Source organism: Hibiscus syriacus, unplaced genomic scaffold (genome assembly GCF_006381635.1).
Source record: "Hibiscus syriacus cultivar Baekdansim isolate YM2019G1 unplaced genomic scaffold, ASM638163v2 tig00113719_pilon, whole genome shotgun sequence".
Taxonomy (NCBI): Eukaryota; Viridiplantae; Streptophyta; class Magnoliopsida; order Malvales; family Malvaceae; genus Hibiscus; species Hibiscus syriacus.
In genome coordinates this window covers 378,861-396,409 of record NW_024063467.1, presented here as the reverse complement: position 1 = coordinate 396,409, position 17,549 = coordinate 378,861, and positions in this window count along the sequence as shown.

The following is a 17,549-nucleotide window of genomic DNA, read 5'->3' as shown; positions in this document are numbered from 1 at the left end:
GGCAATCCTTTAACTTACCAAAGAACTAAGGGGTGGTGGAAGGTCACTTTATTACAACTTAATTTTATTAATTTATGAAATGAAAATCTAACCACTTTTTAAATTATCAATAAATAAAATAGGAATTTGGGTGTATATAGTGAATGAGTATTTGACCTAACTTTTAAAATAATAATGAAAATATAATAAAAAATAGGGTAAATTATAATTTAGTATCTAAACTATCAGTTTGGCCGTTTTAGTATCTAAAATTTTATTTTATTTTTCAAAATCATATCTAACGTTTAATTTTTTTTTATTTTAGTATTCCGTCGTTAAAAACTTAACTTCTTTAGTACCTAAACTATCAATTTCGGTATGTTTTAGTACCTGAACTTTTATTTTTTTCTTCAAAACTTAACGTTGATTTTTTAGCAGTATACTAATTGAAACAAAAAACTAAACTTTATATATGATTTTGAAAAAATTAAAAGTTTATGTACTAAAAATGATCAAAACTTATAGTTTAGGTATTAAATGCGTAATTTATCCTAAAAATAATATTAAATTATTGATGTAGAAAATTAGCTGACCCTTATTCCCATATGTAATGGGGTAAGGGGGAGATAGGATAATAAGCTACCTCAACGCCAGGTTGAGAGCAGCTTCCGTGGGAGACCTCCAAATTATGAATTGCCCACCGTGAAACTCGATCCCACCGTCAAATGATTTATGGTATGGTATACAAGGTAAATAGGGCCAATGAAAAAGATGGAACACTACTCACTAAGGTTTTCGGAGCCAGGCAATGAGTTAACTCAGTGGCAGGGACCGGCCATGGGGTGCTGCCGACGCAAATGGCTCACAACCAACACAATGTGCCGATCTATTTACCGACACATGACCAGCCTATAAGCATCGGCACACATTATTTGTCTAAATGAAGGGGAAAAATCAATTATGTCCCTAATGTTCGTACTTTTCGTACTTTTAAAATTTATTCATATATTTTTTACTTCTGATTATTCATTATATTCTGAACTCATAATTTTTTGTTAAAAATTGATGGTATTACGAGTGAATGTTAGCCTATTGATTGTGATATGATAAAATATGATCTCAAAATCTCAAATGACTATTATATTTCAGTCATCATGTTAACATCCATCTTAGACAACCATAAATTTTTTAACGTAAAATGACGAGTTTCGAACATAATAAATATTTGATGATCATCTTGTAACTTTTAATAGTCGAGTGACTTAATAAAGCAACCTTCTATAATCGAAAGATTATTTTATAACTTTAATAGTCAAAAAACTTAATAAAACAATACATTATAATCTATAAATCATATGTGTACTTTACCCATTTTAATAAATATATAACATTTGATTAAGTAGTTAATTAATCTAAATTCAAGTTACGTAGATGTCTATTATTAAAATGACCTTTTTGATCTAATTTATTCCATTCATAATATCAAAATTCAAACTTTAATATTGTATAAGCTATATAAATCTAACGGAACTCGATTAACAATGTTATCGATCGAACTTAAATGAAGTGAACCTCAATAGTTAAAAGGAAAATAGATTAAATTTCAGAGGGACTGGAAATGTAATTTGACAGCAGCTCTTGAACATAAAGTGCATGTATTACTAGTTTTCAACTCATATTATTAGGCCAGCTTTTCTTTTGTCGCCATTGACAATGCTCTTTCAACCACTTTGAAATACGTGATAATTGACATCCACAATTAAATTAAATTATATTAGTGAGTTTTAAGGATATTTATAGATTTTGGCCTTGAATTTAGTCCTTCTAACCAAGGATTGGATTGTAATTTCCTTTCATTAGATCAATCGAGTCTCGATCGAGTTGGTAAAATGTATGTTCAAACAGGGATGGACATATGATTTTTTTTTAATTTTGAGTTTAGGTCTAATTGGGTAATTTTTTTGAATGATAAGGTTATTTTCGTATTATATTATAGTTTATGGTAAAAATATTCGACATAATTTGAGAATAATAAACATAACCGAACTTTATATATTGATAGGTAATTGTTGTAATACATATATCTCTATATATACTTTAGTTAGCTCCTTAATTTACCTTATAAAAATAAAAATTATACATGTATTGAGTTAGAATAGATCGAATCGAGTAAATTTTAACATAAAAATCAGACCAGATTTTAAGTCGAATATAAATTTTCTAAACTCGAATTGAATCGAGTAACATATAAAGAATATTACACTTAAATCTAATTTAAATGAACTAAAAACTTAACCCAATCTACCCTATTGACTAGGGTTTCAAATTTGGGTATTAATCGTAGGCTTTTTTTTCATTTGTGGTTCTGTGGACTTTTATGTTGGATTTCCACCGCCTGTCCATGGTTTGATTTGGGTTGCTTGCATGTCTTGGGACTAGGGGTGTAAACGAGTCGAGTATTGCTGAGCTCGACTCGACTCGAAAACTCGCGAGTTTAAAATTTTCAAGCTCGACTCGAACTTGAAATCCTGAACCAAGGCTCGAAATGAAAAAAAAAATTAAACTTAACTCGATTGAAGCCTCAAACTCAAACTCGAACATGAACCTTAAATACATGAAATCTTATTGTATTTAAAAAAAAATCAAACATAAATATTATTATTATTATTAATTTATTTTTTAAATAAAATTTTAATATATTATATTTTCGAGCTGCTCACGAGCTTTTCGAGTCGAATATCGAGTAGCTCGTTTCAGCTCGTTAAGAACTCGAGTCGAGTCCATTCGATCCGAGTATTTATCGAGCCTTGATCGAGTCGATCTCGAATAGCTCGCGATCTGTCTCGTCTTATTTACAGCCCTACTTGGGACAGATGAATTTATGTAAAGGACAACTTTTTAAAATTTTCGAAAGGAATGAATTTATAAAATTTTAGGGTGAAAAAAATAGATTTTTAATATAAAAAAATATATATGATAATTGACCCTCTCGGTTTATCCCTGATTCAATAAGTAAATTATCATGTCCTCAAATGTGAAAATATTAAACTCATGTACCATATTAGTAAATTAAAAGAGACAGGGCACATCAATAACAATCCCCTTATGCAGCAGACCATCCTGGTAACGAGGACATGTTTTGGACGGTGTAAAGGGGACCATACCAACTGAGCATCATTGGACATTAGGGTCAATAGATCCAATAAGACATTTGTTCAAGGTTTCACCAACTCATATAGTTATACAAAAATAGGATCATTGATTGTCCCACACCACCTTCATCTATTTTTTTTTTGGTTTCTCTCCCGATTTTAATATTTTATTTTGACTAATCCGGATCGACCGCTTCGTTCACCTAGGTTTGTAGGGATTTTCTGCATACACAAAGACTCAAAAATGAGACATTACTTAAGTGATATCAAATTGCTTACCACTTGAATCAATCCGTGTTGGTACATTCATATTCATTAATATCACTCTTCATTATAAATCAATATCAGGCTATACATATATAAATTTTATATTCATTATATAAGCTAAATCAAATATACATTTAAAGATGAATATACATTTAATATTTGAGTTTACAGTAAAAAAAATATTGTTCTAATCCATAAATAATATTATAATCGACATTTATGATTTGATAAATAATTTTTATAATATCCTATCTTTATATATTTTTAATTAGATACTTATTTTATTTGATAAAAGTGATATTTTTTATAAACATTTGTGTAGGGTCATATATGATTGAGTACAAAACTTTTACTTTGAAAATCGAGTTATATTAAACTTCCCTAAACTCAAATCAAATCGGATAGCAAATAAAAGTATACTATACTCAAACTGTTTAAATAAGGTAAAAAAAGTCATCAGATATCATGTACTTTTAAAGAAAAATAATGACCCTTATATTATTTTTTCTTTTAACGTGACTCAAAATATAAATTCATCGTGGCCCTTCGACAAACGTTTTTTTTCGTTAACTGTTACTGTATTGACGTGGTAGTTCACAGTGCTGATGTGACAGTCTGTCTGTTATGTTTAAGTTACCAATTTAGCTCATCCACCATATCACATGTCACTTTAATATGTCACCATGGACTGACTCGTTAACACCGTGAACTACCACGTCGATACTGTAACAGTCAACGATGAAAAACGTTGGTCAAAGGGCTATAATGAATTTATTTTCTAAGCTAGAGGCTTGTATTAAAAAAAAATATTACAAGAATCACATTGCTTTTCCCTCGAAAGTACACTAACTTATATGACATCTTTTATCTTTAAATAATCTTAAACCTAATCTAACCCGACCCGTTATAATCTCTAACGAAAACCAGCAAACCCACAGGGTTTGTTTGTTTTATTTGCGAACCTTCTGTTACACATAACGGTATCAGGATCCATCCCTATCCTTAACCGTATAATAAACTAATTATTACTAATAAATTAATTATTTGTTAATATCTATGGTCAAACCCGAGCTCACGATCCTACAGTTCCACATCTCTAAAAACACCTAATTTCACGTTCCAATCAAATACTGCCACGCAATATTTTCTCATGACTTTACCTAGGTAACTGAGTTAGGATCAGGTTTTTGATTAATCCTACTTGACCTGAAAATATAAACCCTCCACCCAAATTTGATATAACATGAAAATTTTATATTATACTTTTGACCTGATTCGACCCAAAAAATATATATCATTCACTGGATTTCGACTCCAACCCAATTTTTGTGTGTATAAATCTGACATGACCCGATATATATTAAATATTTAATTTAAAATAATAATTTTTTTTAAAAAAATTACATTATTATTTTCATATCGAATCAAAATTTTTCATTCTTCATCGAAAACCGATCCGACTTTATCTCCTAAAACATTCGATCTGACCCATTTCAAAACAGGTTTTTTTTCTCAAAAAATAAAATTCTACCAAATCAAATCGTTCACTTATCATCCCTAACTTTAACTCTATCATACCAAACAAAATCATGGCGATTTGACCAAACTGACACATTTTAATGAATATTTATCTTTTTGGCACCGTTTAGTATATATTTCCCGAAGTGGCACCCTTTCGGCTGAGCTGGCGAAAGGCGCATCTCCGGGGACGCGCTTTACCCGTGTTTTCGCTGAGTTGGACGCCACGTGTGGAAGGCGCGTCCCCGGGGACGCGCCTTTCGCCAGCTCGACTGCCACGTATTTTGTTTAATAATAAATATTTTATTTTTATTATTATTGTAAATTAATAATCTATTATGTAAAGTGTTTCAATTATAATGTAAGAATTATCAAATGTATTTTGTTAATGTGTGTTAAAGGTGGAGTGAATTATCTACATTAATATGATAGAACAATATATGAAAACCAGTTTCGACTTTATTGTAGTTATAGGAAAAATGTATGAAATTATAATATTACACATATGGTTATATTATTATTTTTGATTTTGATTATCGATCTATTAATTTTATCAGTTAATTATTTAAATGTTATCAATCTAGTCATCTCTTATCAATATTTAACGAAAATATTGATGTATAAGTTAATAAATTAGTATAATTACATATTTAATCTTCAAGACTTACATATTTTATGAAATTAGTCTTATTGAAAATTTAATTTAATAAATTTAATCCTCCAATCAGAACATGAAATGTGTCATCGTATACATAAATTTTTTAATAACTTTTAATTTGCTTAATTTAATATTTTTCTCTACTTAGAAGGCGGAATTATTATTATATTTAAAAAAAAGTATAACTAATAATATTAATTATTATATTAAATAAATATATTAAAAATATTTATGTATTTAAAAGTTAAAAAAAATTATTTAGGTGTACATACATTGACAAATTATATAAATGCAATAACATTAAATTATTAGAAATAAAAACATTCATTTAAATACAATATTAATTACATAAGAGTTAACGGTTATATGATGATAACAGAGATTGACATTTTTTTCTATTGTGCCCGATGTTTCTACAATGCCCACATCGTTTTTGTTCTGTTGACTTCTCCCGAATATCCATATCACAATGTATTCTAGTAGATTTTGGACGACCTGAGTCCCTCAATAGCAATGGATCTGGTACAATTGTAAGCCAAGTTTGAATCTCATTTGGGTCTCTTTCGTTTCCTATGGGCGGAAACTCAAATTCATATACCTTGAATACTTGTGAAAGCTGGTATACGGGATCAACATAATTTTTGTAGTCCAAATGCGAATGTGAGCAAGCAGCAATGACATGAGAGCATGGATATTTGAAAGCTTGAAAGAAACCACAATCGCACCACCTCTCTTGCAGATTAACTCTGAAAGAGTTAGCTCCAATCCCTTGCAGCGGACGTGGCATTTCGGTTACACGAAACAATTAACGGGTGCGAGAAAAATTTGTAACTAACATCCCATTTAACGCAACCATTTTTTTCTGTAAATCAACTACTAGTCTTGGGTGGTAAATATGTTCGTTTTGCATCCAAGTAAGAGCTTGTCCACCGAGCTTTGCAAAGAGTTGACCCAAACGAAAATAAGTCGTTTTAACCAACACCGTGACTGGTAAATGACGCCCCCCTTTAAGGTTGAATTTATTGCTTCAGCCAAGTTTGTTGTCATATGACCATAGCGATACCCCCCGTCATATGCATTTGTCCACATTTCTTTGCTGATGTCCATAATGTACTCGCACCCCTTCTTATTTTTGCCAAACAACTCTTGTAGCATCGACTCAAACCTTTGAGGTAAGAGTTCGTAACCTAAGCCATTAAGAATATGTAATAGTTAATATGAAGTATAAATAAGTAATAAGAAATTGATAGAAAATTTGGGAAAAAGTAACATACCCATCCGTACGACTAACTGACGTTCATTGTTCTTCTTGTATTTTCCGTAATAGTTTGCAGCAATATGACGGACACAATAACGATGTTGAACATGTGGAGGTCTATACATTGTACCCAAAGAGTCCATTGCTGCTTTTATCCCAGCTCCTCGGTCTGAAATAATGCATACTCGTTCCCTGGTGACAACATGTAAACGTAAATTTTTAAGGAAAAAAGCCCAAGACTCATGTCTTGTCCTTGAACGAGGGCAAACGCAACAGGAAGAATATTGTGGTTTTCATCTTGGACCACAGCCAATAATAAAACTTGCTTATTTTTCCCATACAAGAAAGTACCATCAATTTGGACAACTGGTTTACAGTACTTGACTGCATTAATACACTGAGGGTAAGTCCAAAAGACACGGTAAAATTGGTAGCGATCGCGAACCATTCGATCATTCACGTAATGATGTTGAGTTTCGAACTCAACAATTGTCCCGGGATTAAGTCTTTGCACAACATAAAACCAACTGGGCAGCTCGTTGTAAGATGAATCCCATTCGCCATGAAGTTTGCAAATGGCATTCTGTTTTGCCGACCACGCTTTTTTATATGAGACAATGTACCCATATTGTGACTGTATAGCAGAAATCAACACTGCAATAGCTATATGAGAGCTTTGCTTCACAATGGGCATGATTGCTTGACAAATAATGTTGGATCCAAGTTGGGATGATCCTGGTTTATACCTGTTGCACAACATGTATGAGGACCGTTGTATCTGGTTAGTTCCCATAAGTTGTTATTCCTCTTCCTCTTTGATACACAGACCATCCATTGACATCCGTTGTCACGTTGGACGTAGTAGCAGACATATTTCTCCGTGTTAGATCGATCAACTCGAGACTTAACTAAGTTACGAATATTGTAACTCTTTATTGCCATCATTGCTTCCTCCTTCGATGCGAACTCCATTCCAATATGTAAATTACCGTCATTGACTAATGATTGAAGTCCATAGTTGCCAACATCAGGAAGATCTGGAAATTCAGGCTCATACATTGCATCATAATCAGCCTCATACATATGTACAGGAAGTTCGGCTGGTGTTGTATTTATCGGAACGTCATCCTCGTCATCATCAGAATGTATGTTAAACTGTGGTGAGTCAGCTTCAACGAATAATCTCGTTTCAGCACCATCTGCACCTGGCTCCCGAAGAGGTTCTTCTGGTGGAGATGAGGGTTCATCCGATAATCCAATGTTGAGGTCAAATAAGTTCCCGCTTGCGTGTCCTCCCCTTGAACTTGAGGCCATTGTATCATGTGGGATGTGGATAGACTGTCGTCTCGTTGGCATTTCTATATGTAAGTCGAAAACATTGGCAGATGAATATCTGCCCCTTTAAGTAGAAGAGATGTTGCCATATGGATTATTGGTGAAGCCACGTGGGTTGAGATCATAAGCAGTTGCAGATGAATGCCTTCCTATTGAACTTGATGGCATGGTATCTGGCGTTGGATCTGCCATTAATGATGTGAAATCATTACAGATCAGTTGTGTCGGGCTATCAACTTGATCAGCTTGATATGCAATGCCAAAGTGAGAGGAATATGAGAGACCACGAGTTGCACAAACCTCAATAAAAGTGGCATACATTTCAATAAGAGATTGTTAACTCCCCATATGAGCATCAACCATCATAGAAACATCATCATCGTTTGAAAGCTGAAATGATGTATACGTGAGCGAAAAACGTTCAGTAGGAAATCTGTACTGAAGTGAAGATAATCTTCTCTGGCCTGCTACATGAATCTTTAACGAAATTTTTGTGATTAACTCCTCAATTGTGATGTTTCTCTTCAAGGTTAAGGGGATATAATGATCTGACTCAAAAACAACCCCCTCTTCAGCTTCCTTAATTTCTCCATCATACAAAACAACAACAGAAAGACGACTCATTTTCAGAGAATTTGAGAATTTGAAAGCTTGTGAACTGAAGTTTGTTTTGAAAGTTTATAATATGTTGCATATAATAGTGTCTATAATTGGAGTACTATTCACATGAAGGCGCGTTCCCGGGGACGCGCCTTCCATTATTTTGTCAGAGAATATGTTATCATTGCCCTATTATGTCACTCATGTCCCTCGGGGATACTATTCATATCAGTACCTATTATTTCTCAGGGGACTTGAAGGCGCGTTCTCGGGTGCGCGCCTTCCATTATTTTGTCAGATAATATGTTATCATTGCCCTATTATGTCACTCATGTCCCTCAGGGACACTAGATATATCAGTACCTATTATTTCTCAGGGGACTTGAAGGCGCGTTCCCGGGGGCGCGCCTTCCATTATTTTGTCAGAGAATATGTTATTATTGCCCTATTATGTCACTCATGTCCCTCGGGGACACTAGATATATCAGTACCTATTATTTCTCAGGGGACATGAAAGCGCGTTCCCAGGGGCGCGCCTTCCATTATTTTGTCAGATAATATGTTATCATTGCCCTATTATGTCACTCATGTCCCTCGGGGACACTAGATGGATTGTGAAATCAGGTAAATTATAACCAAAATTTAACTTCTTTTGAAAGTTCAGTAAGTTAAGAATAACTTAAATTAAAACGTTATGTGGAGTTTGAATAAATTAGATAAAATGTTATGGATAAATTGAATAAATGTGAAGTGATAAGTTGATTGTGACATTGAAATTGTATGGAATGAGCATCGAGATGTTTTTATGAATAAATGTGAAGTGATAAGTTGATTTTAATGTATACGTTTTAATATATATGTTAATGATAAAATCATATGTATGGATAAATTTAATTTCAATTTAAGTATTGTGAACTATAATTGGAATATAACTTTTAATTTCGAATACAATTGGAATATTAAGTTGAAATTTAATGTTAAATTTCGAATACTATAATTTATATTTTAATTTTAAATTTCGAATAATATTATTTTTATTTTTATTTTAAATTTCGAATAATGTAATTTGTATTTTAAAAACATTTATCAAACATTTAATGTTAAATGTGAATAAAAAATAACATTAAAAATATGTATGTAACAACCATGAAACATTTAAATAACATAACCAAATTACATAAAATTCTGAAATATAACTATTTAAATAACATTAAAATACAACTGGATCACCGATGTTGTCTTCTCGAATGAGTTCTACATGGCGGTGGTTGTATATTTCGTGGAGGATTTCTTCGTGGAACTTGTTCTTCAGTCTCCTCATCTTCACTATCATCATCAGCAGCATTTTCTTCATTTGGTGTAGATGACGCTGAAGTGGCTGAAGGGTCTGTATAAAATAACGACCCTGGAGGAGTGCTAGTAACAATCCTACCGCTCCCCGGGAACTGTGAAAACTGTGGAAACATTGGCATCAATGTCTGTGATCCTGATGGAGATTGAGGTGTCTGCAGAGAAGCACCACCAGCCAAATAAGATGCATATGAACCATATGCTGGATCATTAAACATAGTCGTATATGCATCTCCATATGGTATAAAACCCTGCGGGCTAGGCATGTAACCTGGCAGGCTAGGAATGTAACCCTGCGGGCTCGGAATATAACCCTGCGGGCTCAGAATGTAACCCTGCGGAGATGGCATATAAACTGGTGGGTTTGACATATGAAGTGGAGGGCTGGGCATGTACCCCTGCGGCATCGACGGATAAGGATGTTGTGGTGGGACTGATGCAAAACCGGTAGCGCCTTCTCTCCGTCCACTCGTCGGGGGACGATGATATTGAGACGGTTGATGTCTTTCTCGGCGCCTAGGAATGTTAACCCCTCGTGCTTCCGCCGAAAGTAGAAACGACTTCCCATTTTCATTAAACCAGTCCATATAGTTATCCATAACCATATGACCAGTTTCAGCGTAATATTGTCGAGGGGCCAACAGTGTATATCGGTTCTCCCAAAGCGCAATCCAATCTCTGTGTCTCACCACCCAGTTAACATCTTTCTTTCCTCGTCTATCTATGTTATGCACGTCGTCTAAATTCCTAGGTGCTCCAGGAATATATTGCGTACAACCATACTGACGGAGCACGCGATCAACTGGATGCCACTCAATAATAACATAACATATAAGAGGTATAACCGATATCCATACCTCTAATGACCCACTAAGGTGGGGTGAGATGCAAGCTTTCACTTCATCGCTCGCATAAGGTATCCACTGAAACTGAAATATAAATATACAATTAAAATAAATAAAATATTCTAATTATATCTAGCCTTTTAAATTAAAATATTAATAATTAAACAAATTTAAAAATATACCTCAGACCCAGCTTTCGTATTAATAAGTAAACGAATTTCCTCTAACCAGTAGGTATACTTTTATGGTCCTTTCTTTTCATCGACCACCTATGAAATATAATATAAACTAAATATCACCATATTTAATTGAAAATATTTAAATCAAAATTTAGTTCAAAAATTACCTCAATAATAAGGGGAATACGTATGGTTCATTCATGATCGGGCATAAGAAAGGCATGCGGAACCACGCCCATGATTGTAGAAGCAGAAGACATCCACCGATAGCAGTTTTCTTATAATTCGTCGCCCGACACATTTCTCTAAAGAGAAATGCCAAAACTGCAGTGCCCCAACTATATCTTCCAGCTTCATCAAAATCGATCAGATGCCGCAACCACATATAATGAACCTGATTGCGAGATTTGTCGGGTATCAATATTCCTCCAATTATTCGTAGAATATATGTCCGAGCACATGCCTTTCTTGATCCTCTGAAGCATTTTCATTTAAAACCTCAAAATTAGCTTTCAACCAAGATAAAAACTATTCTACCTCCATTAAACTCTGGTGGAGCAGCTCCAAGATAATCAATGCACATTGACTGCCAATCACCATCCGCCATACCACACATCATATTTCCGTCAACGGGAAGCCCCAGATGCATAGAGACATCCTCCAATGTAATTGTGGCCTCTCCACATGGAAGGTGAAAAGTGTGTGTCTCGGGCCTCCACCTCTCAATCAGTGCAGAAATTAGGACATGTTCGAGTTTGCAACCGCCAATAATTGTTGCAATATACCCGAACCCGGCAGAAGCCAAATATGGCAAAATATGTTCCGGTGTCGGTATACGTGGAGTTTTAATAAAAGTCTCTAAAATACGATCAGTATCCTAAATAATATACATTATAAAAAATAAAAAATAATATAAATTCATAATAACTTTAAAATAAAAATAAATTTAAATATTAACATTAATTATAAAAAATATTACCATATCGCTAAAATGTCTGGAGATATGATCAATATCCAATCGCAACAGCATTTCGTTTTCCATTATAACTGTAGACAAAACAATATAATTAGCACAAAAAATTAATAATTCTAAATAAATAATAATTATATAAATATTATTTTAATAAAAAAAATAATATTTACATAAATATATTAATATAAAGAGAAAATCACCTCAGTGACCAAAAATGCCTTATAATATACGATTTTAACCAATTTTTTCCGGATTTGCCAAAAATGACCAACAAAATCGCAATGCGATCGCTAATTCGCAACGCGATCTCCATTATCGCAAATTCCCGTTGCATTTCGCGTTGCGATAGTTTGAAATCGCGTTGCGATGGTCTACAGTGTCGTTGCGATTTTCCCAATTCGCAATGCGAATAAGTAAATCGCAACGCGAATTGGGAAAATCGCAATGCGATACTGACTATCGCAATGCGATAATACAAAATCGCAACGCGATACTGACTTTCGCAACGCGATTCTGACTTTCGCAACGAGATAATACAGAATCGCAATGCGATTTTCAAAGTTCGCAACAGGTTTTAGTTTCGCAACACAAATTTTTTGGGTATATATCTACGCAGCAGCAACAACTCATAACCTAAATCCTTAAATCGCAACTCATTCCATCTCCATCTTTCACTCTCTCTGGCGACATCCGTTCCTATATCCGTTCCTACATCCTTCCCCATCCGGCAACAGGTTTTAGTTTCGCAGCTCGTTTGTTTAGTAAATTAATTTACAACCATGAAATCATCTAATGTTGATCATGTTTGGATAGATTTGTATTTTGGAGGGTCATGGGAGAATGTTCATGGTGTTAGACATTCATTTGACTATCGCAACGCGAAAATGGCTATCGCATTGCGATTTTCTCGTTGCGATTTTCATTTCGCATTGGATTTTCATTTCGCATTGCGATTCTCTCGTTGCGATAGTCAGTTTCGTGTTGCGATAGTCTGTTTTGCCTTCAACATAATGCGGATTGAAAATCAACAAATCAACTATTACATTTCAATCAATTAAACAAGCACAAATAAGAATTATGTACACATCAATTAAACAAATTAACATTTACAAATCATCTTTTACAAATCAATTAAACAATCAAAAAAAAATAATAATTCTTATTTCTTCATAAATAATTGAATCAATGAATCAACAACTTTGTGACCCCGTACATCCATTTCACGCAGCTCACTTAAGGATTAACCTGCAGAAATCAAACATTTGCTCAAACAAAACTTCCTACACATCTAAAACCTACAAACAGCAAATTATTGAATTCTAGGTACTTAACCAAACATTTTCAAACCAAAAGGAGTATATATGTTAACAAAACTTGCATTTGACTTACCAATTAACAATGGACACTTTCATAAGGCGGATGCAGGTAGGCAGCGTCTCGAATATATTGCTCTAGCCATATAATACCGAAACCACAAGCCTACTGCAGCTCTATCTCTATCGGTGGGAGGTAGAAACTCTGTGCTTCCCGTCGTCAAACGCGCCAAGCACAAGCATACGAGAGGACCACAATCCCCTCTGGCTCCCGGCGATTGTTGTGGCGCGATCTCGTCTCTGACAACTGTGACATTGAACTTCTTTGGCTTCTTGTGTCCAGAATGAGTCCAATAATTAATCCCATCCAAGAATTTAGCCAAATGAGAGCTCCATCCCTTGATCATATCTCTCAAATCAGACAATGATATGTAATTTATCATGCTGTCATACACTATTATCTTCAGGGATGGGAGCTGAAGTTGGACGATAAGCCAATGACGACGTTCCAAAACAGGGATAAACACCTGCAATCATAAGTAATAAATCATTTATTTGCGCACTTATTTATGAACACCTTTAAAAAATTTAAAAAATAAACACTAACCTTATCGACCTCCCACCATGCAGGATAAAGTTTAGCTTGTCCATTGCCCACAAAATGATTCATCTCGTTGATTCTTCAAGTGAACTGCGTGAAAAGCCGCCGACATTATTGTATATCGCGAATTTTTTTTATTTTTCCTAAGCTTCCTTATTATTAGACGTGACACCCACGCATCGATATGCTGTTTTACAAAAAAATACATATATTAGTGAATTACATTAATTTTTAAAAAAATTAATCAAAATCATATATAAGACAAATATAAGACTTACCTCCCCATCGAAATAGCCACTGTCTTCAACCCCTAATAGCACACCCCACCCGACCGATCAAGCAACAAAAACATTTCATCGTTGAGTTTGCTTATGTCAGTGTAACACCCTTGGCTCCGCTCATGTAGATAAAAATCATTGCGGTCTTAGCCCAAAGGGTATTATCCACAATTATTTCCGGTAGTTGTCTCATCTCCACTTTAGATACCGGAAGGGTACTAGCCGGTAACTCATACGAGAGCCAATTCTCATCCATCATTTCCGGAACCGGTGGGGGTTTCTCAATACTTCGATATATTACCCCATGTGAATTGGGCTCTGGAATGGTGGGAGGGACCTCTTCAACGATGACGTGGCCTCTTGAACGGTGGGGGGACTCTTGAGGGAGGATAGGGGCCCTTGAACGATTGGAGGGGACTCTTGAGGGATGACAGGTGAGTCATGCTTTTCTACGGAGTCTTCGCACCATTGGGGTGAACGGAGACGTAATAGCACGTCCACGCCGTCTGATGCGTGAACTCCGTCGTGCAAGGAAAACCCGACGTAAAGCATCCACCTTATCGGGCCGCTAAAAAATTAATACATAAATCAGTAAATAAACAGACATGATATTAACAAAGACAAATATGTTTCAAACTAGCATTGTATTCACCCAAGTCATTATTCTATCATAGTTCACAAAATGCTCAGATAACATTCCAGAAGTAAGCACTTATATAACATTTAAAAGGACAACATAATAAACATTCCAGAAGAAGAGTAGTTTACTTTCGCACACGAACTTAAAATCGCAACGCGAAATGACTATCGCAACGCGGAAAAGCTATCGCAATGCGAAATGAAAAATCGCAACGACAAAATCGCAACGCGAAACACAAATCGCATTGCGATTTTCATTTCGCGTTGCGATTTGTCGTTGCGATTTTCATTTCGCATTGCGATTTTGTCGTTGCGATTTCATTTCGCATTGTGATAGCCATTTCCGCGTTGCGATAGTCATTTTCGTGTTGCGAAAGTAAACTATTCTTCTTCTGCAAATTAAAACTTGAATGGATTGCATTACTTCAACCAAAAGACAAAAACAAAACCAAAAACAAATACTAACAAAACAGTTTTAACAGTATTGGCAGCAACCGAATGAATTACGAGTATGAAAAATCTTAAACTTACCTCGTTGCGTAGAGTATGAACCTCATTTTACACGATGCTACCATCTCACGTAGAGCGGCTACCTCACCGCGTAATGTAGACACCTCAACACCCGCCACCATCGTCTTGCGTAAAGTACCGACCTCCTCACGCAAGGCATTGACTCATCACGTAACTCCCTAACTCATCCGTTGAGGTGGAGAATAGGGAGAATAAACGTCGTGGCATCTTTGCCGATCGCCTATCTTGTGGTGATGGTGGAGAAGAGGCTCGATGATGTGACAGAATAGGTGATGGCTGTCGTTGTGGAGGTGTATAGTCGGGTCGATCAGATGATGGCTCTGGGTGAGGTGATGGCTCCCGAAGTGGAGGCTGCTCATCAACCGTTCCATCAAAAAAACGCTTACTAGCTTACCACCAATCAGTGGCAAGCTCAGCTTCCGTGGGTGTCAGCCTCTGTAGAGGAGTGTTGCCTCCTAACAATATAAAAGCTCAAACAAGTTAAACGTGTACTAGTAATAACTGTTTATAAACATATGGTAGTATTTATGTTAACTTACATTATTTATTGTCGTATACCGTAGTAAATCTTCCCATTGCAAGGCCCGTTTCCTCTTCCAGGAAATAGCCCTGGGAATATCATTTGAAGTTTTTATTGCATATGTCTTCATGGCGGGAAAGGCCTAATATATCCAAATCTACAAACAATATAATAACAAACATTAGTAATTGTTAAATAATTACTTATAATTTTGGAAACATTATATAAAAATTCTTACCTTAAAGGCCCAAATAAAGCCTGTCAAAGTGTATTTGGAACCATCGCCATGCAAACTTTTTCGATCATCCAAGGTAGACGATAACTTATTCCATGTAGCTTTCCATAAATACGAGCCCCACGGAAACAGGTTCCACGCATTTAGGTCTTCTACCAATTTGATTAGATCATTTGGAATATGTTGTCTGGCCTCTCTGCCTAAAAATCCGGCATGCAAAAGAATTAGAAGGCATACTCGGACAACGTCGACGTCATCCATCCGAGTAAAACCATCTTTCTTATTCAACAATCTTATCAGGTCTTCTACGTGTAGATTCGGCCTCTCCAGCTCAGGAAAAACCCGGGATAGCCATGATAGGCGGGTAATGTGTCTAGTATACCGACCTACATCATCGTGTCTGAAGCGTAGACCGGTGATTAAGCAAAACTCCTCCCGCCCAAAACACATATATGCCGGTGGAAAATCAAACCATATTCTCTTCACGACGTTGTATAGTCTCTGGTAGATCGCTAGTCATGGTTTGAAGAAACAGGTGTGTCAACATCGCATCTCCACCGGGATGTTGTACTTTCAGCCATGGCCCGAAGCATGTATCCTCAAACATTTTTCTTTGTGCAGGTGAAAGCTTCGACGCAATTGTTTTGGCAAGGCTGACTTTATTTCTTAAGGTCAATTGAGCCGAATAAAAGTTCTACAAAAATAATAAACATACTAAGTTAGATATACCAAAAACTACACTGTGAAGATATACCAAAAACAATAATAAACATAAAGTAGTAGTTTATTCTTCAAACTTAAATTTGCAACACTGTGAATTTCGTATTTGTCTTTGTTTTTTGGTTGAAGTAATGCAATTCATTCAAGTTTCAATTTGCAGAAGAAGGATAGTTTCTGAAAATGAAAATCGCAATACGAAAATGACTATCGCAACGCGAATTTGACTATCGCAAGCGATTTTAGTTTCGCGTTGCGATTCTCAGTTGATTTAATAAGCAATCTAAGTGAAATGGTTAATCTATTATTGAAATTACCAGTAAACTTATCATCAATTTCAATATGAAAAACCTAATAATAATGCAAAAATTTCAAAAAGAAAATAATTAAAAAAACTAACCCTCGTTGGTTGATTTGGTTGATTTTCCATTTCTGATTGTGAGGGTGGCTCTGAGAGATGGAGATAGACGGATTTCGCCTGAGATGGGTACGGATTTCGTCGGAGATGGGTGAGAGAGTGAGAGATGGAGATGGGACTAAGTTGTGATTTTAGGTTTTAGGTTATGAGTTGCGATTACGGGATATACTGTGGAGTGTTCAG